This window comes from Eptesicus fuscus, chromosome 14 (genome assembly GCF_027574615.1).
Source record: "Eptesicus fuscus isolate TK198812 chromosome 14, DD_ASM_mEF_20220401, whole genome shotgun sequence".
Classification (NCBI taxonomy): Eukaryota; Metazoa; Chordata; class Mammalia; order Chiroptera; family Vespertilionidae; genus Eptesicus; species Eptesicus fuscus.
This window is the reverse complement of record NC_072486.1, coordinates 28,514,830-28,536,519: the sequence shown is the minus strand read 5'-3', so window position 1 is coordinate 28,536,519 and position 21,690 is coordinate 28,514,830. Positions and strand designations below refer to the sequence as shown.

Below are 21,690 nucleotides of genomic sequence, written 5' to 3'. Positions count from 1 at the left end.
GGGAGGAATGTTGGGTGTGTAGGATTTTTTTCTTTTTAAACCTAGACAATAAAAAGCACTTAAGATTCTCTAAGATGTGATCTTAGAATAATTTCACTCTGGTATTATTTGCAAAAAAGAGGGGGGGGGTAGTTATTTTCTTAAAAAATACAACTTCTCATAGCTCTCCCATCCTGTTCTTGAACTGATATAAGTAAACATCTCATAATCTTTAACTTCAAATGGGAGCACCGCAAGGCAGTCGGGCACGAGGCCATGTGTATTGTGTCTTCACTGGTACTGCCCCTTCTCCAAACATTTTCAAAAGTTCTCTTTGGTAGATTCATCTCTGAGTCAAAAGGACAATTGTTCTCTTCATTATAGTTACAAACCACCCAAAACATTATTACCAAGTTTGGTAACCCACTCAACCTACCAGACCTGGTTCCACATCATTTCAGAGTATTTTCAAAAATCACCCCAATTTAATTTTCCCAAACAAACAAAAGTTTGCAACAATATTTTGAAAAAAATTCTACTCTTATTTGGCTAGTAGATTGCTTGACCAACATCACTGTGCAGAGACATATCTTTTTATTTTCGACAATAAAGAAATTGGGCATTTAATTTTTACATGTAAAAATTAGCATTAATGCATTAGTTCTTCATGGAGGAATCAAGACTTAAAATACATATGCAATAATACAATGTTACTAAAAATAGAAAGCAGCCACATACTAAAGTCTTTTTAGTTAATGTCTATAATTTAAATATGAGAAAATTAATTTTTCTTGATTCAAATTAGTGAAATCTTAAATAGATTGTCTCCAGATAAAAATCATTTAAGAGGACATGTCATTTTTAGACACATTTTGCAATTCAAACTCATTTTGTAGCAGAATTACAGAATGTTTTAATTGAATTTGTTTCTCAAAAACCTGTCAGACCTCTGTTTCTTTGAAACTTCACCAGTTAGCTGTTCAATTTCTCGGGTGAAACTTAACTCATTGATGTTAAGAATATTAGCGATATTAAAAATGTTAGAGAGAATACATCCATTGTTTTTTCAACTTATCAAAATGACAGAGGCTGTCTTGCCAGACTAATCGGATATCTTTGAAGGCATGCAATCATCATCCCCACATGATTTTAAGGAAGCCAATCAGAGTATCAATGATGTCATCAAAAGGCATATCTTGCCCCTCCTTAAGAAGATGAGATGAGCAAATTAAAACTGACACTATAAAGAATGTATAATCCATTGGAGTTTCCATATATGAGTTCAACATGTCCAGGGCCCTGTTTAGCTAATTAATGTGTGCTTACACAGGCTATGAGGATTAGCAGCGGAATCCAAGCCAAAGGATGTCTCAGCTGAGGCTTTGCAGCAGAAAGTTCTTTAAAGTAATGCCCGGGCCTTTAACATAGCCAACTAAAAGCACTCCACTTACAGAGCAGATGGTTATGTAACAAGAATGTTTGTTTTCATGGTGAGGTCCCAACAAAGAGATTAATATCAGGACTACAATGACCACAAGTATTGCAGCAATCACAAAATGTGGATCACCTCGCAAGACATTTTACTTCATGTCTCTGTGTCCTCTTGTTTGGGAGCATGAATGACCGTAACTGTAAATGTTAACAAGGACAATGAGCGCTCCTAATGGAGGCCTAGGATGACCAGTCCAAATGCATAAGCTGCAAAGCTGGCAACCTTGCCAGCACCCATTGAGAGCAATCGGTCCACCATAACGGTTCTTTAAGAATTGCATGACCACTTTGACCTGCTCTCGTGGATCCTGTTCTGGTGTCAGAATAGGAAACCTTGTTTTTATTGGTTTTATTTCAAAAGGTAATTCCCCCCAATAAAAATACTGGAGCTCATAAACAATTGCAGACCAACATAAAAGTCATATAATCCATGCTTCTGGCTATAGCATTTGCTTCTGAAAAAGCTCCTGTGAATCACCCAGTTAACAGAAGAGAAACTTGGTATTGGAGAGAGTATGATTCAGTCTTCAAATCTCAGAATTTCACATCCCCATACAGGCTTCAGGGGCTACTACAGTCCCCTCATGTCCCCATCTTCATTTATGTCCAGTGGGAAGTAGGCATGGCCTGGGCTGCAGCTGGGTCCCCTCCACAGGGAAGTGCCAAGCTATACCTCCCCAGGATGATCCCTGGACATCTATGCTGCCAATAGAGGATGAGATTATGCTCTAGTGGCACCTAGTCCTAGGCCATGTAATAGTGGATGTCAGTAAATATGTATTTTATGGTTGAAATGAATGTATCATTGACTGTGAAGCTCAATTAAAAAGGATAAGGGTTCTTGTCAAGCATGTAGCCTGGAAAACTGATTACTTTAAAGGTGTTCTGAATTTGTATATGTGTGTGTATAATGCAGTGGGCCCATACTGATTTTAGTATGCTTAGGCCAGAAAATCCCAACCCAGGAGACAGCAAAGAACCATTGCAAAATTCACCCATACTTGTTGGTGGTGTGGGTGTTACAACACAGATACAATGGTTCCAGAGCAATGTACTAACTATTGTAAGAGAGCTTGAGCCACTGAAAGGTTTAGGCATCCTTTGACCTGACCTAATGTTGCTGAAATTGTCAGTCTTGCCTTTATGTTTGATGTCTTAGAACATGAACATCCTATGTTCAATGCATTCATGTGGGCACTATTTCCTGCACAAAACAGTGAGAAATATTAACGAAAACATTTGTGGATTTTCCCATCAGTCAGACTTCATGTTTCCTCCTGATCAGTTTCCTTGAACACATCAGTATGTTCATTTTTACACAAACAACATATTGGTGGCAAATGCGAGTGGAAATATGAAGTCTAAACACCACAGGTGTGGAATAGGAGCTACCAAAGGACATGCCATGAAAAGGGAGAATGAGAAAATAGATCCTCAGGGAAGTCTCACTTGAAGGTGAAATGAACTTTTAAAACATAAAGAGGCCCCAAGGAGGAAAGTTAAAATTCCAATATCTGTCTTGGGATGTGAAGAACAGCAAGTGTTCTTAATTCAACCCAAACAGGGCTGGCTGACCCCAACGTCTGGCTGACCCTAACATAGCTGGCTGACCCAAGTTCTGCCCATCCCTTGAACCAAACTTGAACTTTATGTAAAACTGAGGTCATTTGGAGATCATTTGAAAATATTTTCCTCTCTTTGTCCTCTGGTTTGGACTGAGAGTGCTCTGAGGAGAGCCACGTGGAACCACAGGGGAGAGAGAGCTATTTTTTTTTCTTTCGTAAGTATTTTTATGACCATTTCCCTGCAAGTATTAGCCAAGGAAGGAATGATGAGCATTGAGAGACTCCCCCATTTGTGCAGGGCAGTGTGAGCAAATGTAGTTTCCCATTCAGGCAATGTGGTGGGAGAGGAAGCACCGGATTCAAACTTAGAAGTCGTAGTTCTGACGTCCTGCTCTAAGTAGCCGTTCAACATGCTGTGGAATGAATGATGGGGTGGACAAATGAAGGAATGCCAGCTATACCTGATTAAGACATTTAACCAAACCTGAGACTAAACTACAGCAACCACAGAAAGCAAAGCTCAGGAGGTGCCACTTGGGGGTGTAAATATATCCCAGATGTGGAGCAAGAAGTGGAGATGTGAGATGTAGCCCCTGCTAGTGTTCACAATCTGAGAACCACTGAGCCATAAACATGGAACTCCATAGGCCATTCATAGAAGGAGAGGTCTGGTATTGGATGCCACATGAAGGAGGAGCCAGGACTCTGGCTGAGCCTTGCAGGGTCAGAGGATTTGGCTAGACAGAGAGAGGGGAAAAATGCGTCTTAAGTAACAGGCTGAAAAAAGCACAGAAGTGGTTTACATCATGATGAGAGTATTTGTGAGACAGTGAGCTGACTAAGATGACTGCGGGAGGTACTGGAGGATGGTAGAGAGCAGGCTGGCCTTGAAGTGGGTAAGGGAACAGGACTTGGCATAGTAGGAGCACGAGGAGGAATAAGGCACCTTTGCTCTTGAGTTGAAGAGAGTGTGGTTGACTGATCTGGCAGAATGGGCCCTTCTTCACCTCCTTGCTCCTTGACTCTTGCTCCTTGCACAGCCTCTGAGGTTGGATGGAAACCCAGCGAACATTTCTGTTGAACTTCCAGATCAACAGATCTTCAGATGTGTGGGGCAAGCCCACGCACATGCTCCCTTGTCCAAAAATTAACCAAACATGAGGAAGACTAGATCACGCGCTTTCAAAACAGACCAAGTGCCTCTTCCCTCTCCTGTGATTTGCAAGATGACAGACGATCCCAATCCCTGTAATTACTTAGATACTTTAATTGACTTTCAGTGGCAGTAATAAGTAACTGGAGTTCAGGCTTGTAGAATTTCCTTCCTAATTGTCGCCGTTAAACTACTCATTATAGGGATAAATAACACACCGCTTTATTTAAACCATTTCCTCCATTCGTGTAGTTCATGTAAATCCCAGCGGAAGTGTCCCAGCATGGGCAGGCCCCTAGGGGAGCTGTTTGGGGGTGAGGAGCACGGTGGGGTACCATTCAAAGAGCTTCTCAAGCTGGTTGGCTGTTGCGTTTGAATTAGCAAGCCGCAGTTTCCAGCACTGACGCACTTCCTAGTGCTTGGGCTTTAAAAGGCTGCAGAAAGGATAATTGACCACAGCTTGTCAGCACGAGAGATTTACTGTCATTAGCACCAACTCAGATGAATTACTTTAATATCATAGAATATAAACATGGCCAGATAGTTTCCTTTCCCAGTGAGTTAAGTGCACTTACACTGCTTTTCACACTTCACTTCTGCATTTGGGGGTAAAGGAGGAAAGAAATTATATAGGACTCATGAGTGGGAGTGGAAAGGACGGGTGGGATTAACATGACAGAAGTAGGAAAAGGTAGATGTCAAATTGTCAAATCAAATCCAACTGAACAGACCTCTTCAGGGTTGCTTGTTTTCAGGCCGGCATAAAAGCTAAGTACACTTTTAAAAATTTTTATTTATTTATTTATTTAAAAATATTTTTATTGATTTCAGAGAGGAAGGGATAGGGAGAGAGAGAGAGAAACATCAATGATGAGAATCACTAATCTGCTGCTTTCTGCACTCCCCATACTGGGGGTGGAGCCTGCAATGGGGGTACGTGCCCTGACCAGGAATTGAAACCTGACCTCCTGGTTCAAAGGTCAACGCTCAACAACTGAGCCACTATTTTTTTTTTTTAAGTTTCCAATATTGATTTCTATTTTCAGTGTAGTGTTAATTTAAAAAAAATCTATTACAACTTGGGTTCTTCGTGTTTTGATTCAACTGTAGAGAGGAAGTAATCTCAAATATTATAAGGTAGATTCTCAAGCCTTTATTACACCCTAGACACCTGTTTGGGAGACCTGAATTATTTTATTCAGGGTGAAAATATGGCTCTGTATCATGCTCAATTTTGTTTTCTTTTTGAACCATCCACTCTTCTGAGGATTGTGTAAGGAGAGCCAGTGCCCAGGCTCAAAGAATGCCTAGAACTGGAGCAGTTTATTTTCATTTTTCTTCCCCACGGTTCCCTTTGCAAAAAAAAAAAAAAAATCGCCTCCTAAGTCTTAGAACTCAGGGCAAGCTGCCTCTGGCAATTATTCCATTTTGATTTTCGGGAGGAGGGCTTCCCTCGTCTGATCATTGAATGTAGACCTGCTTTGCAATCTGTCCCCTGCTACCACTAAGGTAGAGACCCATGGGCCTGGTTCCTATTGTTACTGTAACTGAAATGGAACTAATCTCACTCATTTCTGTGTGGCTCAGCACTGCAGGTTTATATCTGCGGATGTCATTGCCAGCCTCTATTATTGCTCTGTTAGTCAATCAGTTGGACGGTAAACACTGTTTGTTCTATTCCCTCTTTATTTCTCAAACACATTGTATCAGACCTGCAAGGGGAAAGTCATAGACATTTTCTTCCAGAAGCAGAGAGACAGTGTAAAATCCAACAGCGTGTGTAGTGACTGCATATCCGACGGTTTCCCTTTTGCCACTGAGTGTCCTAACAGTAACATCGAGGGAAATGAACATTTAATAACATAACCTCATTTGTAGCGTGTTGTTAAAAACACATAAACCACAGCAACAATAAGCAGTGGCACAGCGAGCCATGTTCTCTCCCTGCCCGGCTGACTTGCTCCAGGTGGGAAGGCGAGTGGGTGGACTTAGGAGCAGTGAGCGGCGACATTCCAGAGACTTGGGGCCAGTGTCTGGTTTTGAGCACTTCGAGTGGGTCATTGCTCCACCTACATCTCATTAATCTGGCCATGGCTCGCCTCCAAATTGCTTTGAAAGAATCATAGTATGAGCTCCTAATTCCATTTGCAGCACTCAAAAGTGGAGCAGTGGCCTCAGCCCCTTGGCTATTCGTCCAGACTTGGTATGTTTGTGTGTCATAGAGAAATACGTAATATTTTGCTGTTGCTGTTAATCCTCACTGAAAAGTATTTTTTCATTGATTTTTAGGGAGAGTGGAAGAGAGAGGGAAAGACAGAGAGAAACATCGATGTGAGAGAAACATCGATTAGTTGCCTCCTGCACGAGCTTCGAGCAGAGCTCGGGGCCTGGGCCAGGGAAGAGCCTGCAACCAAGGTACATGCCCTGGACCGGAATTGAACCCAGGGCCGATGCTCTATCCACTGAGCCAAACTGGCTAGGGCAAAAACTTAATCTTTATATTTAAAGAAAAAAATGTCATGAAAAGAGGGTAGAGTAGGGGTGGAGAGAGATTTGAGGAAGTAACTTCAAAGTGGTCGAAACCCAGTTATAAAATGCTTGTTCCTTCATCTCTATGAGACAGGTAGTAACGGAACAATTACTTTTATCGATGCCAAATGTGTGTGAAATAATGGCAACCTTCATACAAGAAAAAAGAAATGGCAAGAAATTGCAATGTATCTGACTAGGTTATATTAGTATGCGGTGATTCCTCGTTGTAGCCAGGGTCCTTTCATCTTCTCCAGCACCGACTGGATCCAGGCCTGACCAGGATGACAACATTTCCTCTTGTATGGATAGTCGTGTGTCCTTTTAATAGAATCTACACGCTCTGTCTCTGCTTGACCCGCAGCTTTAACTGGCCCATCACATGCCTGGTGGCGTTTCTGAGCTCAAGACAGGTTAGAAATGAGGCAGCAATCAGGTTGGAGATGCCTGCAGAAGTGCTGGGGGTCAGGAACTGGATGCCGGTCACGTCTGGGCCAAGATGAGCAAAGTGGACTCCATTTCTGGGACCAGAATGCAGGGGGAAAGGGAGGTTTTAAATATCAGTATGACCACATGCCACTCAGGAAGACTTAGCATCTCTCTCCAGGCGTGGCATGGCCCATATGGCAGGTTATAAGGGATGTTCAAAATTTGCCAGAGAGAGGGAGAGAGAGAGAGAGAGAGAGAGAGAGAGAGAGAGAGAGAGAGAGAGAAGAAAAACAAGAAAGAAAGAGAGGAAAAAAGTGAAGTTGGATTTAGTTTCTGTGCCTGTTTCATTTTTTGCAATGGAATGCTAAATGGCTACATTGAATGTTTCCCCTGGTTCTGTCCTAATGAGTAAACGCATTTCCGGATGTGCAGCGTGTGATTCGTGGGCACGCTTTCCTGGAGTTCATTGCCCCTCTTCACGTTCACCTCCACTACCCTGACATCTCAGCTCATCTTTCTGGCAACAGAGACACCATCAGCCAGTCACCAGCAGCCTGCCCATGAGTACTGGGAAGGTGGGGGGAGGTGGCAAATATTAAATTACTAATGAGATAAGGCTGTGTGTGGAATGACAGCATTGGAAAAGCTCCACGTCTTTTCTTTCTTTCTTTCCTTTTTTTTTTTGTTGTTGTTAATCCCCATTTGAGGATATTTCCATTGATTTTAGAGAGAGTGGAAGGGACGGGGAGAGACACAGAGAGAGAAACATGGATGTGAGAGAGACACATCAATTGGTTGCCTCCTGCATGTGCCCTGACCAGGGCCAGGGATCGAGCCTGCAACCTAGGGATGTGCCCTTGACCGGAATCGAATCCAGGACCCTTCAATCTGCAGGCTGATGCTCTATCCACTGAGCAAAACTGGCTAGGGCTCCAGGTCTTTCCTATAGTCATGATTTTCCCTAACCCTCACCAAGTCAGTGGGCGTGGGGAAGCACAGAGGGGCTTTGCAATCACTACACTGGCCCCTGAGATTCTGTGGTATAGATTCTAATGGTTGATTTTAACATATTTCAAGTTGATATTAATATTTGTTATGTGTTTCCCCAAAAGTTTAAATACTTTTACTTTCATTCTCTTGCAAAGCAGTTATTCAATAAAAAGGGGTATAAAGAAGTAAGCAAAAATAATCTTTAATCTTATCACCCAGTGATAATCCATTGAATACTTTGATAAATATCTTTCTAGGTATTTTTTCTATGTATGTACACACACAAACATAAACAGACATACATATGTTCTTTCAAAAACCTATTATTTTTCATTTAGAAACATATCATGCCCAAATTCCATGCCCATAACTATGTTTTACATCATTCTCTCAAATGGCTTCTTTCTGCATTATTATAAAGCACTTTTGGATACATCTGTGCACACTTTTATAATGTCTTAAGGGTAAATTTCAAGAAGTAGACTCATTGATTTGAAGATTATGCATGTTTGAAATATAGATGTGTTTTCATATTGTCTTCTAGAAAGTCATTAATGATACTTATCATGGATATATCATTTTTAGAAAAATAAAAGGATGTTTAGACATTTACTTTTTGCCTTTTCAAGGTACAGAGAAAAAATATCTAAATATCATGTAAGATGCTTCTAGAAGGAAAAGGCATGCTATAGTCAGATGATTAATTTGTCAAATTAACTGTCCTTTTACAGCTTCTGGTACTTGGTTATAATTTTCTGTTAAAAAGTAAAACAGTGAATGGTCATTTTTTTTCGAGTGTCTTCGTGATTTGTAGTATAATTTTGTGACTTCAAACTGATTATGCTGTGTGGGCTTGGTGACTTTTGGGTAGTTTGTAGGCAGGCATAAGTGTTGGATTTGCTTTGAAGTTTAAATTACAAAACTAGACGATTCCTATGGACAGTGTAATGTGAATGCAAGACAGAGGCCTGCGGTGGCTCCTTCCCATTCAGTCTGAAAATGGTATTCTCCCCCTCCCCCGCTTGACTAGCGGCAGGCAGCGCATATATTCAGACCTGTGTCTGCGTGAAGATGTAGGCCATGAAGAACATGTGACATAGAGGCTCATTGCTAAAGAAACACGTCCATAGCCTTGTGAATAAACAGAAGACAGGTGAACTAAGAGTGTCAGGTGTGGATGGAAGGAGAGGTGAAGGAGTCATTGTGACAGAAAGCACGGATACTTCGGGATAGGGTGGGGAAAATTAGGGACAGTAGCCGCTTTTTCCAGTAGCACCATATCTAGGCTTTTAGACATCAACAAAATAATCAGATTAAGGCAAAAAAAAAAAAAAATGGAGTCCCAGCAGCAAAAAACAAAACTCAGACACAAAAAAAACAAAATAAAAAACAGTTGTATAAATTCAACAAGTTTGGTATTTACTGATTTCAGTGTGTGTGTGTGTGTGTGTGTGTGTGTGTGTGTGTGTGTTTAGCTGTGAGTTTGCACAGAGTTCATTGTTCAGTAGCAGGAAGACATACATCACTGAGCCTTATATGTTGTATCATGAAGCTCAGTTCTTTAAACATGAAATCATAGCCAACCCCGCTGGGTGCAAATACAAGGCATGAGAACTAGCCCAGAACCACAGCTGTTATCATCTGTTATCTGGGCCTTCATTAATATTTATGGAGCCCATAGACTACGCATAGACCCCTCCATAACTCAGAGAACCAACACTGTGCTCTGAAAATAGTTTAATCTTGGCTTTGCATGTAAAAGCAAATTTTTTAAATGTTTGCAAACCCCCCTAAAATGTGCCTCAAGATAGGCTGAATGGCTTTAAATAATTCTCACCCTCCCACCCCCCCAAAATTGAGAACTTGTGTCCTGTTCTAAAATAACCCTGCACACAATTTTGGTCCTTTTTGAACTGCAGCCCAGAGGAATAATTTTCCCGCCTCTCATTCTGTCTTGTTGTCACATGCGGAAGGAAAGGAGAGCCGGGTGTACCTGGGACAGTTTTGGGGACTTGAAATCAGTACCTTAACCTCTCAGTGCCTCAATTTTACCTCTACAGTAAGGACAATAACACCCACCTCTCAGGGTGTTATGAGAACCAAATTAAATATCGTATGTGAAAAAGGTAAAACCAGGTACCACACGGCTGTGGTTTCAGATAAAGAAACAGAGACCCAGGGATGTTACATGGGCATATAGAAAGGTGGCCGTTTCACTGGGTGAGTAGCTTTCCCTGCGGCTGTTCTGTGCCTGTAAACATTACCAAGTGGACACAGTGCTTTCCAGGAAAATGGCAAAATCTTTTCACGTGCTCTGTGTCTCGTGTCCCCTGAATTTTTAACACTTCTTGCTTTCAAGAAGCTGATGCCTGTCTTAGCTTTCGTGGTGAAGGCTGAGGGTGGATTTCACCAAGCAGCTCACAAGCTGTGCAGGGGTGCCTTAGCGTCTCAGAGCCTCTGTGGCTCTTGAAAGCCCTCTGCGGCTGTTCCTGGAATGAGTCAGGTGCCTACTAGTACTTCCAGTGCCTGAAGTATGGCTTGCGCTTCAGTTACCAGGTGAAGATGGATGCCTACTTGTAGACACATTAGGAGCAATAGAGTCAGCTCTTGCATATCATGCCTCCCTTTACTGTTTTGCTCCTTCACACAGCAACCGGGTCTCCTTTTCTTGCTCCTGTGCAGACCTACCTTTTCCCTTCCTCAAGCCATTGTCCGATTGACACGAGCTATGTTCCTCAATAAGCCCAGGGGCCTGATTACTCAAGACTCCAATAAAAAGCATTCATTTCAAGAATAGGAAACTTGTCACATACTCAGAATAGCGTTTTAATGAAAACGCACGGAAAGAAATGAAATTTTTCCTGATGATTTACTTTTCTGCCTGGACAAGACTCATGTTTTGACTGTTTTTACTAAGCTCCTACTGCTGGCTATAGCCGATGGCTGGACCTTCCACATTGCAGCCCTGGTGTTGATTATCCAAGAGTGGGGAGAATCATTCCCCAAATTTCTGGTTACCTACGGCAGCTTCCCTTCCACTCTGCTCTGCTGTCTTTCCTGTCATGAGGACAACAGCAAAAACAGCAATAATAATACCCAGTGCTTACATTATTAGTGCTGCTATGTGCATGGAGCTTTCCTAAGCATCCTATCTAATAAAAGGATAATGCAAATTAACTGTCACTCCATCATAAAGATGGCGGCATCCATAGCCACAAGATGGCAGTGCCCAGTCCTCTCAGACCCGCCAGAGTCCCCCAGTCCCAGGGGGGGCGGCTGCTGAGACCAGGCAGTGTGAGCAGCCAGGTGGAATGCTTGCTTTAAGGCCTGGAGCGGAGCCAGGGGGGCCCTGCCCAAGCCATGGCGGAGGCTTGAGCAGAGCTGGGGGGCTCTGCCCAAGCCCTGGCAGAGGCTTGAGCAGGCCCGGAGACAAGGGTGCGGGGGGAGGTGCTGCCAGCTGCGACTTGCCAGCAGTCCCACCTCTGCGCATGAGCTGCAAAGGAAACACATTTTCTGACCACTCATTGGGTAAGCTCCCCATACGCCACTCGCAGTGTTCTTGGTAACTTGGGTAATAAGAATCAAAGAAGATGATCTAGGGTTTTTCCACCTCACTCCTGGAGGAAAAAAATGAAGGTCCGCTGCTGGAGGGCTAAGAAATGTCATATCCTGCCCTAGCTGGTTTGGTTCAGTGGATAATGCCTTGGCCTGAGGACTGCAGGGCCCAGGTTCAATTCTGATCAAGGGCATGTACCTAGGTTGCAGGTTCCTCCCTTGCCAGGGCCTACCTAGGTCAGGGCTCATGCAGGAGGCAACCAGTTGAAGTGTCCCTCTCACACTGATGTTTCTCTCTGTCTTTCCCTCTCTCTTCCACGCTTTCTAAAAATCAATAGAAAAATATCCTCAGGTAAGGATAAAAAAAAAAAAAGAAATGTCATATCCTATGAAAGACACATCTTGAAAATGCCTAAAGAAAGTTGTCATTTTTTCGTGGTGAAGGAACTGGAGTTCATGTTGATGAAAACACCTTGGCGGCTGTGGCAGCCAGCAGTGGCAGCAGCAGCGGGGTGATGGGGGTGGTGCCTTCCCCTGATCAGCCCAGTTGCCTTCCAAAGAGGGAGGCCAGACTACAGCTGAGCAGGCCTAAGCTGTCAGTAGGACATCCCCTGAGGGCACCCGGACTGTGAGAGGGGGCAGGCTGGGCTGAGGGACCACCCCCCCCCCAGTGCACGAATTTCATGCACCGGGCCTCTAGTTATAACTATATTAATATGTTTAATGTCTGCATCAAACTACTTTATAATCTCAAGGGATCTAGGGACAGGAACTTCAGTCAGAGCTGTGATAGAGTCAAACTGTGGGGACTTTCAGTACCAAATGATGGTTCTCAACAAGGGGGGATTTTGAAAATTCCTAGAAACATTTTTTATTGTCTCAGCTGGGGAGGATGCTACTGGCATCTAGTGGGTAGAGGTAATGGATGCTGCTAAATATCCTACAATGCACAGGTCAATTCTCTACAACAAAGACTTTTCCAGCCACAAGTGTCACTAGTGCGAAACTTGAGAAACCTTGGTGCCAAGTGACTTAAGTGCTCTTGCCCTGATTGGCTAAATTCCAATCCTATTTCTGCAATTTATTAGCTGTGGATCTTGGGTAACTTGCTTAACCTATTTATGCCTCAGTTTTCTTATCACTAAAATGGCACGACAATAGTAATATGTCATGGGGTTGATGTCATGATTCAATGTTTTAATACATATAAATGCTTAGCTCAGTGTCTGGCATGTATTAAGTGCTCCATTTGTTAGTTGTTATTTTTATCATATGGAGCCCTTCTAGCCTTTGGGAGACAAGCTGGGCTTATCTTCAGTCTTGAGAAGATACCGTTAGTTCATGCCATCCAAGGAAATAGTTCTTCTCCACCTTAATCCTAAAAAGAATGTCCTATCTTAGCCCACTAGGAAGTTCAGGAGAAGTTATCTTTGTCTCAATGTAATGTCTCTTTCTCACCTTTTTTCTTGCATCTTGTTTTACAAAAGAAAATTAAGGCTTTCTGCCCTGCACTTGTGTCTTGTTGCTTCAAAGTTTCCATGCCTGTCTTCTGAGGACTAGCCTGTCCACCTGTTCCCCCTGCATCATCACACCATGTGTTATGTTTAGTGAGGAGAGAGTCTGTTAGGACTTCACCCGTCTACATTTCTCTCTCAGATGGGTGTTCTCAGCATGTAGAGAAGAAAAACTATGTCTACTTAGTCATCGGGCAGAATTATGGGTTGATATCACTGGAATCATCTAGGAACTGAGGCTGGGAGAGGTTCACTGACTTACCTGTGTTGTCCAACAAGTGAGTGAGTGAGTTAGGATAATATCTAGTGAACCATTCCTACACTTCAGGTATCCGGAGTCTCATGCAACTATAACTATGTTTTTGTGTTGGGAGACCCACTTTGAACCTAATTTGGTGCATGATTGCAATTTAGACTGGCTGGGTATTTCTGAGCTGCTGGAGCAGGCCTGCTAGAAGATTCTACCAGAAGAGGGAAAGCCTCTTCTGAAGGGGAGAGAAAACTCGAAGAGTGTGATCTGATACTAAAACTTGGGGGTTATGGGATAGGGAGTAGTCCTGAGCATAGAACAGTATCTGTCATTTAGTGTCCATAAGGCGAGTCTTCTCTGAGCCCAGTGGGTTTATATGTGAGCCCTGTGCTAAGCCATAGAGCAGTGAGCAAATCTGAAAGATTTGTTTTAGGAAAACTTTACAGAAGTTTTGTCCAAGTAGCATAGCTCCGTTTACCTAACAGGATGTGAAATGGAACAGAACACTGAACAGTTTGGCATGTGGAGGGTTCTGGTGCCTCGGTTGAGGGGCAAACATCTGTTCTGGGAGGCTATGCAGTACCGCCAGATACCTGGGGAAAGACAGCAGAGAAGAGGGAGCACCCATAGGGTGGACATGAGACCCTCCCTGGGGACTCAGAAGACAGTCTTTGGAAATATTCCTGCAGGCCTACGAATTCTGACTTGTAATGTTACCATTTTGGAACACACAGGCCTGGGGAAATGGATGGTGTTTGAAATGTCACAAATATTTCGGTACCTCAAAATGCTAACAAATATAGTGGTTTGTTATACTTTTCTTTCAATCCTTCAAATTGGCATTTCCCCCTGGCCTGCATTGCAGACTACCACTTTCAAAAGCCTGCAAAATATTGCTAGAAATAATAGACTTACAGCCCCAAACCCTGGAAGAATGGTCTCATCATATCATTTATGAATTACCCTAGTATCAGGCAGGGCACTCACAGCAATCAAAACACATTAATTTTAAAAGACATTCTGTGTTTTAGACCATAACTATTATATCCATGTTGAAGTAGTTTAAATATAAATGAGGTCTTCAAAAATGTCAGACAAAATACAACTGCCAAAATTATAAGATCATTTGGGAAATGTTTGAATGGCAGCCCAGGGCTAGGCCTTAAAAGGTTGAGAAGGAACTTCCCCAAAGAAATTCAAACTGTGTTAGCAAAGATACATCTTACCATTCCATCCACTTGGAATTTCTTTATTCAATACGTGGACTGCCTATGTGTACAGTGTCACTCTCATTATGTTCTATTGAGTAAAGTGAGTCACAGGGCCAGCCCAGACTCAAAAGCCTGAACTACACAAATCCACAAATTCTGGGAGGTGCGGCTCACTGGGGACCATCTTTGGAAACTGGCTAGCCTAGGGCAGTGGTTGGCAAACTGAGGCTCGAGCCGCGGTTTGCCGCTCTGTTGACTAATGAGTTTGCGGACCACTGGCCTAGGTAATACCAATGGCAAAAAGATGGAGAAGGTAAACTCTGAGCTTAGGCAGACAAAAAGAGCTAATTCATAAACAGATTAAAGCATGTTAACTAGCATATAAGCATAGATACCCACAAAGTCTAAAAATTATACCATGTATGAATAGGGATTTTTTATTTTTTAATCATGAAAGGTATATTGCATAACAAAGAATAGAATGAGGACAACCTTGGTTTTCTCATCCTGCAAGTGTACTCCAGGTGAGGATGTCATTACGCTATCATATGAGTAAGGTCCACATCAGGACCTTATTCATTTGGAAGTTAAGGGGTAGAAGTCAGAAGCGAAGGAGACATTTTAAAATAAAGAAAAGCTTTAAGGAGAAGCTGTGCAAGTTCTTACTGAATGCCCTTCGTTTCCTGAGGCAGTTAGAAAAGTGATTGTTTACTCAGGGTTGAGAAGGGCAGAGTTAAGTTTGGCATATGCTGTGGAAAATGGGAAATGGTTCCAAATAAAGGTACACAGAATGCTGAAAAGCACTGGGCCCAGCTGATGTTGGACTCATAAACGTGTAGCATGGCCCATTGGCAGAGCTGTATGGTTTTCCTTTGTAGCACGCTGGCAGGGACAGAAACAGAAACCAGTAGTTAGGTCTTCCTAACGGAATGAGTTGTGAGTATTGGAGGTATCTTTCTCTTTTCTTTCTTCAGGGAAGACTCGGTGGAGATAGCTTGAGGATATTCAGACATCACCTTTCATGACCCTCCATCCATCTGCTTCCTCCAAGGGGGGCATTCTTTATACATATAAAATTGATTTCAGAGAGGAAAGGAGAGGAAGAGAGATAGAAACATCAATGATGATAGAGAATCATCCATCGGCTGCCTCCTGCACGTCCCCTACTGGGGATCAAGCCCACAACCCAGGCATGTGCCCCAATTAAATTTATTTAATTGATAATTTACAAAGTTTTAAAAAGTATTTTCCCCTACATCAGTAATGCATGTTCTTTATAGAAAATTAGAAAACAAAGATGAAACTCAAAGTGAACTTAATCTGACACCACAAAAATAACCATGTCAATAATTTGGTACCCATTCCAGGTTTTTTTATATCTATACCAACTTGTCATAAGTAAGTGTAGGGTAGTGATTGCACTCAGGACCAGCTACATAATTTGGGGGACACAGTGTAAAATTAAAATGTGGAGCTCCTTGTTCAAATATTAAGAATTTCAAGATGGTGACAGAAGAGCCCTTCTAAGTGTGGGGCCCCTGCAGATTGCATAGCCATGAAGTCAGCCCTGACTGTCCCCTAATCTTAAGCATAAACAATTTACCAGCTTAACGACTTGCCCCTCCCTCCCTTTGCCCTAGCCTCAAGGGCAACTTTGGGGATGCCAGAGTGTTTGCAGCTGCAGACGTGGCTAAATAAAGCCAGTCCAAGGGACCTTCCTCAGGTTTCATCCTCAGAAACATATAAAAAGGAGTTGGTTCTTTTCAGATATTTTCCATTTTCTCCTTTCAATACATGCTACCTTCCCTACAGTCTCATCTCCAAGGGAGCCAGGCCCTCCTACCATCTCCTGAGGGTTGGGTTCCCTTTGCCAGCTGGCCTGGCAGACAGAGCATGGAAACACAGAGGATTATTCTAGGCCAGTGATGGGCAACCTTTTGAGCTTGGTGTGTAAAACTTCGCCAAAAAACTGAGCATAACTCGGGTAGTGTGTCACTTTGAGGAAAAAACTAACTCCAAGACTCTAGTCGCAAATGTTTCATCCTCAGGAGCAGCAAATGTTTCATCCTCGGCATGCGGCCGCGTGTCATCAGAAATGGCTATGCGTGTCAGTGCTGACACGCGTGTCATAGGTTCGCCATCACTGCTCTAGGCCCTTGAAACCTAATGGAGTTTTCCAAGCAGGGTCTCAGGCTTGTATGGAGTCTGTAACCCCTTTTTTCTCTCCACAATTTCTCCTTTTAGAATGGAAATGCCTCTCATCTGCTTGTCTTACCATTGCATTTTGGAAAGATAATTTGTTTTCTAAGTTTCACAGGTGCACAGATGGAGAGGAATTTTTCTCCAGTATGAATCACGTCTCATCTATACCTGATTTATATGATTAAGAAGATAAGATTGGAACTTTCTGAGCCCACTATATTTGGATGAAATTTTAGATTCAGTTGATGCTGGAATAGGGTTAAGGATTTAGAAAGAAAGTGAATGTATTTTGCCCATGGAATACTTGTGAGTTTTGGGAAGGCCAGAAACTATAGTGTACTGAGTTGAATTGTGTGTCCCTAGAAGATATATTCAGGTCTTAAACCCTCTTACCTGTGATGGTGACCTTATTTGGAAATAGAGTCTTTGTAGATGTAATCAAGTTGATGTCATACTGGCTTAGGGTGGTACAATGACTGGTCTCCTTATAACAGGGAGACCTGGACACAGACACACCATGGGATGAAGGAGGCAGAGATCGGAGAAATGCAGCTACAAGCCAAGGAACACTAAGGATTGCTGGCATCTCCAGAAGCTAGGGGAGAGATATGAAACAGACTCTCCCTCAGTTGCCAGAAGAACTAACCCTGCCAACACCTTGATTGTAGAATTCTAGCCTTGTGAACAGTGAGAAAAGAAATTTGAAAGATTTTAATCAGATAAGGACACAGTCCCACTTATGACCATTTGAAAATGATCACTAGAGGTGAGCATGGAAAAATGACTGGGGAGGAGCAAGAGTGTTAGTAGGGAGACAAGTCACTCCTTGTCAAGTCTCTCACTCGTCCAGGCAAAGGCTACTGGTGGCTCTGACAAGGGTGATAGCGACAGAGGTGGTGACAAGTGGTTGGAATGCATATTGAAGTTAGAGCTAACAGAACTTGCTGGTGGATTGGAGCGGAGGGTGAAGGAAAGAGGTGAACCAAGAAAGGCTCCAGGTTCCTGGTGGATCCCTGGGTGGATGCTGGTTATCATTGGCTGAGTGGGGAGACTCGGAGAAGAGCAGGTGGGAGATGCTCAAGAATTTCCTCATCAGAGTTTCCATGGGAATGTCAAGCAGTAGAGTCCTCCCTTCAGCTGGTCCAAAGGGCAGCTACGTGTCTAAAACCTCAACAGCCTCCCAATGGGAGTCTCCCATGTGAAAAGTCTCCCCAAAAATGGAATGTGTAGAGAAACAGAGAACAGTCTGATGAGCTCTTTGAACTCATATTCAGCCCGTGCCTGCAGTCCGTCCCACCTCTTTAAGTATTCCTTACCAGACTCAACAACTTCTCTCTATATATAATGCTTAAATTCATCTAAGTTCTATTTCTCTCATTTGCCTACAAAAAACAAAAAAAAACCCTGAGTACAATGAGAATATACTCAGCAAATAGTATAACAGAACTGATGACACAGTTAGGTACTTTATGCATTAATAATGTTTCTTAAAATAAAATTTATAATCTGTTTCTACCTGTTGCCAAGGGAGGGGGGCGGGGTACAATTTAAGATCATATAAAGGGTAAGGCAATATATAAATATTATTCCTATTGAAAGGATTTTTTTTTAATGACAGTTTTTTTTTAAATTATTTTTAAAATGAGGCCAAGGTAAGCTGTTTCTCTCCTCCTCCTCCTTCCCCGACCTCTCCCCCTGAGACAGTGCCCAGTGCTCTCCTCCCCATGCCCTCGGAAGCCGCGGCTGTCCCAGGGAAACTGCCTCTCTGCAAAGCAGGCTCTCTCATCAGCTGCAAGCCTCTGAGGCTTCCAGTCTGTCTCATCTGCCAACCGCTGGCTGGGGCCTCTCACCCCAGGTCCTGAGAGCCTCATCCTTGAGACTCACAGCCTTCCTCCGCACAGCAGAGCGCCCTGGCACTTGTTTCTGAGGCCCTGCTGGAAGGAAGAGCAGGGCCAGGTTGGGAGTATTGTTATCTTTGCCTTATTAATAAAATAGGGTTAATGATTTATTCATAGCTGGGACAATGCGGCTCTGCGCTGGAGGACAGCACCGACCTGCTCCATTAGAGATGAGCAGCTGCTGTGGAAGAGACGGGAGCCTTCGCAGAAAGGGTCTCGGGCTGCTTCTGCGAGGCAGTGAGCGGATTTATCTGACCAAGTCAGGGCTCGGAGGCAATTATTTGTACGGTGGATGTGGTCGGATAAATACTGGCGATGGAGGTCGCTGGAAAGATGCCCCCTTGCTTTTCCATTTCTCATCTAATGAGTGTTTGTTCACCTTCGTGCTTTATCCTCTCCTCCTCGGTACCTGGGAGATGCCTGAGTTTGTAATTCAAGATGTGTTATCTGGGGGATATCAGTATAATACACACGTGGACGTGATCGCCATCAAAGAGCACTCATTCCGGGAAGCAGGAGAAAGAAATGGTATTTGGGCTTTTCTGGCGCTAGGCTAAGATGACACTATTTTTACAGATTAAATCCTTTAAAATCATAGCTCTTCTTTCCCCACTAGACTGCACAATTTTTTTTTTTATAAATAATTAGGAAAGAGGTTAAGGCACTGAAGAATCCTGACAAATAACTAAGAGAGATCATTTTTTTTTTAAAAAAAAAATGGCAATTACTGTCACTCTTGTTAAGGACAGGGTACATTTCTGTTAGTGCAACTGTTTGTTGGCTAATGAGCTGGTTGATGTGGTCCAGAGGGCAAAGTGAGGCAGGATTTGACAATCTACAGAAAAACAAAAGTGAGAGCACTCATTTCCCAGCAAACCAAACCAGCCCTGGTTGGAATGGACAAAAATTAGGCTTATTTACGGCCACGTTGCTGTTTTTGCTCTATTTGCTCCCCATCTGAGCCTCCCTGGCCTCCCCTGAGATTTGGGGAGTTTAGATCAGATGTCAGAAAGGAGAGCTGGATTTCTGTCCCTTTGGTGCCTAACTAGAGGGGAGAATTCAAGGCCATGGGAGGTATTGAAGAAAATCTCATTGTTGGTGTATATGCTTCCACACAGCAAGGCTTCCTGAGGGACTCCCTCCCCTCTGCTCAGCTTCTTTGAGAAGAGATCAAATGTTTCAAAGCATTTCCACCTTTACTAATTTTTAATGCGTCTACCAGACTGAGACTTGCCCACTGGAAAAAAAAATCTCTGCTGGTTGAAACAGCCAAAAATAAAAGTGATCCTCTAGGTAGCACATTTAACTTCCTCCACAACTACCAGCAGGAGCCAAGGAGTACAGCTTTTGCCCAATATATTAAGCCTTGACAATGTCTTAGGGAAGTGATCACACTGGAAATCAGAATATGTTTAAATGTAATTCACAACATGCAGAGTCTCCTTACACAAGAATCCAAGAGGCTACACCCCGATCCTTCCCTGTAACTTCTCCCACTCCCAGCCCCACCCTGCCCATTCCTCTCCTTTGCCCATTCCCTCCCCCATCCTCCAAAGCCACCCACGAGGGTCCATGTGGGATCCAGGAATGTAACCCTGGGATCTGATTTCCCAGGCCATCAGGAGATAACACTGCCTATCAGCCTAGAGCTTCCTGACAGTTGCAGAAATTACAGCTAATTATATGCTCCATGTTTCCTGCAAAAGATATATATTTTTTAAGCTGCTGGGCTGACTTTCTCCCTTGGCTGTATTTAAAGGTTAGTTTCTGACCTGCTTCCTGGTTTAATGGAATAATTTAAATATTACAAATCATTACTTGATTCTAATGAATTATATCTCCCCTGGCACCTCACAAAATCCTTATCATGCCAAAGGAAATAGTTGGAAGGAACAGGGAAGCCTTCACAATAATAAACAGAATAACATGCCATTGGGTTGTAGATTTCAGGATCCCCGGCTTCTTGGGTGGTTGAAAGCATTTGGCCCTGGGCCTCACTCTCACGGAGCACCTGAGGCGTGTGGCTAAGCAGCATGAACTCCCCGCTCCCCTGCTTCGCATGAATGTCCGCTTGGCTTAATTGTCACCTCCTGCTAAGAACATGTAACATCTCATTTTCCCAGAGATTGTGGAAGTTTGAGCTTTGCTTGTGGCCAAGTTGGGAAGCTGAGTGTATAGCGTTGCCTTCCTTGATGTGCAAATTCTGGGGATGGTCTGAACTTAGTTCGGTTCATAGAGTCCTTTTATTGAATTTCAGCTTCAAATTCTAGTGGCGTTCTGGACCCAAAGAGTTTCTCTTTGGGTGTGATTGTGTGGGCAGTTAGTCTCATCCAACTTAGTCCACTTACATATATTGCCACTCTTTTTTTCTTCTTTATTGATTAAGGTATTACATTAGTGTTATTATTGCCACTCTGATTAAATGCAGGCATACCTCGAAGATATTGTTGATTTGGTTCCAGACCATCGTGCTAAAGCAAGTATCACAATAAAGTGAGTCATAATCTTTTAGCTGGTGGGGGGGGGTCTTGCCTTCAATTTGTAAAATATAAATAAATAAGATAAATGCAACATCTATGAAGTGCAATAAAGCGAAGCGCAATAAAACAAAGTATGCCTATAGAAGAAAGTAACCAAAACACACGTATGTGATACAGCAAAAGTGATATTCAAGGCATGGAAGAAAAGAGCATATGAAAGGCTCTTCTGCCAGGAACTAGAGGGAAGATTTTTAACTGGAATCTACTGATTCCAGTTAGCTAAGACTGGAGGGCTCTGTCAGCCTCGCCAATTGAACCATGAATGTCCATGTCTTTAGCTGTTTGATTGAAATGCCCATGTGAAAACCCCACCACAAGTCCAGATGAATTGTTTGTCCTGATTTCCACTTTGGCGACTAGCAGATTCGCAAATGAGGTATCACA

The 21,690-nt window shown here is 43.0% G+C and overlaps 1 pseudogene; it reads right to left on the bottom strand.

The window, feature by feature from the left end:
- Window positions 1–1,019: 1,019 nt before the first annotated feature.
- On the bottom strand, window positions 1,020–21,233 carry LOC114234941 (magnesium transporter NIPA2-like; annotated as a pseudogene).
- Window positions 21,234–21,690: the final 457 nt, after the last annotated feature.